Source organism: Mustela erminea, chromosome 3 (genome assembly GCF_009829155.1).
Source record: "Mustela erminea isolate mMusErm1 chromosome 3, mMusErm1.Pri, whole genome shotgun sequence".
Classification (NCBI taxonomy): domain Eukaryota; kingdom Metazoa; phylum Chordata; class Mammalia; order Carnivora; family Mustelidae; genus Mustela; species Mustela erminea.
The window spans coordinates 105,751,070-105,752,833 of NC_045616.1; the positions used below are offsets into that span (position 1 = coordinate 105,751,070).

Here is a 1,764-nt window from a genome sequence, read left to right on the forward strand (position 1 = left end):
AGCCCAGAACAATTTTGAAACCATTGTCTTCATTGTGTATGATGCTGAATTTCTTTGAAGGCAACCAAAGTTTAAGTGGTCGGTTTATCATATTACTGATTCATATTGAACTTGTCAACTTAAATCATAGAGTTGTTTTCATATTTAACTGTTGTTAAACCATGTCTCTCCTGTACCATACTCATGAAGTTTAATTTAAAAAGGAAAAAAAAAAACAGGGAACACTTCACAAACTTCACAAACACTCCTTGATCAGGAGCCATGCTAACCTTCTCTCTATCATTCCAATATCAGTTTATGTGCTGTTGAAGTATGTTTAATTTTTAATCATAAATACAGGATTTTTTTCTTCATCTCTGATAAAACTGGTTTCATTATTTTAATGAACTTAAATCATAGAGTTGTTTTCATATTTAACTGCTGTTAAACCATGTCTCTCCTGTACCATACTCATGAAGTTTAATTTAAAAAGGAAAAAAAAAAAAACCATGGAACACTTCACAAACTTCACAAACACTCCTTGATCAGGAGCCATGCTAACCATCTCTCTATCATTCCAATATCAGTTTATGTGCTGTTGAAGTATGTTTAATTTTTAATCATAAATACAGGGTTTTTTTCTTCATCTCTGATAAAACTGGTTTCATTATTTTGACTCATTTTTCTTAGCATTACTTTTAAAATAAGTCCGGATTTTGATATCCAGCATATTACCTACTTGCTGCATTCTCTGTTTACAAATTTAATCAGAATGTCCTTTATTTAATTTAATTAAATTGTTGGATAGGCCAAGTCAGAGCTCTGTAGGTTGAAAGAGTGCACCCCACCCCCAACCAGATGGATTTTGATCAACATTATGAAGGTCTAATCAGTTAAATCCTAGAAACTGTCTGCATTGTAATACTATCCAGGTCTCAGTTCTTTTCCATTTTATATACTCCATGCTTGCAAAATGATGAAATGAAGTTATCTCCCTCCTCTGTGGCACAGGGGAAAACATATAGCTGAGAACAGGGATTCAAATCTTTGTTCTTTAACACACTTGTTGGATGTCATGTGAGAAACTACTTAAACTTACCCTTGATTTTCCCATATGCAAAAAAGACAACACTATTACATTCCTCACCTTTTATCATTACAACCTATTATATTCCGCACCATTTATCACCTTAAGAATGGTGATAATTAGAATAAATTCTCCGTAAAATGCAGATATTGCTTATTTCAGTAACTGGACTGAAATACAGATTATCTTTGCATATGTTTTAAATATACAGTTAAAGAAAAATGTTCAACGAAGTAAAGTAACACCAAAATTCAAACTCGCATCTGTTTTGCTTAAAAATACATTATCTTTCCACAATGCTATGGTACCTGAGAATTATCTGTATAAAGTGTTTTGTATTATAAAATCTCAGATTAATATGAATTGTTATCATAATTCAGTTTACCATTTAGAAAAGACAGTTAGGTTCATTTAGCATAATTTGTCCTCCATGAATGCAAGTGGCCTCTGGTGATTACAAATTCACCATTTTATATACTCAAAAAACACCTTTTAATAATTTTTATGCCAATTTTTTTTAACTTTAGACATAATAAGTTTATAAATTATAGAATCATCCCATCTTTCTTAGAAAAACTGAAAATATTTAACCTTCTCAGGTTTCTGGTACTTCTCACATGGAGAAATATGCCAGGTTATTTTGTGTGGGTTTTTGTTTTTGCCTACAAAATGGTTACATGTAAATGTGGGAAACTACA

The 1,764-nt window shown here is 31.3% G+C and overlaps 2 non-coding genes across 2 annotated transcripts; both read right to left on the reverse strand.

The window, feature by feature from the left end:
* Positions 1-210: 210 nt before the first annotated feature.
* On the reverse strand, positions 211-314 carry LOC116587412. The gene has a single exon (XR_004284427.1). It is a non-coding gene; the product is annotated as a U6 spliceosomal RNA (small nuclear RNA).
* Positions 315-482: 168 nt separating this feature from the next.
* On the reverse strand, positions 483-586 carry LOC116587419. Its single transcript, XR_004284432.1, has one exon. It is a non-coding gene; the product is annotated as a U6 spliceosomal RNA (small nuclear RNA).
* Between the last annotated feature and the right edge of the window lie 1,178 nt (positions 587-1,764).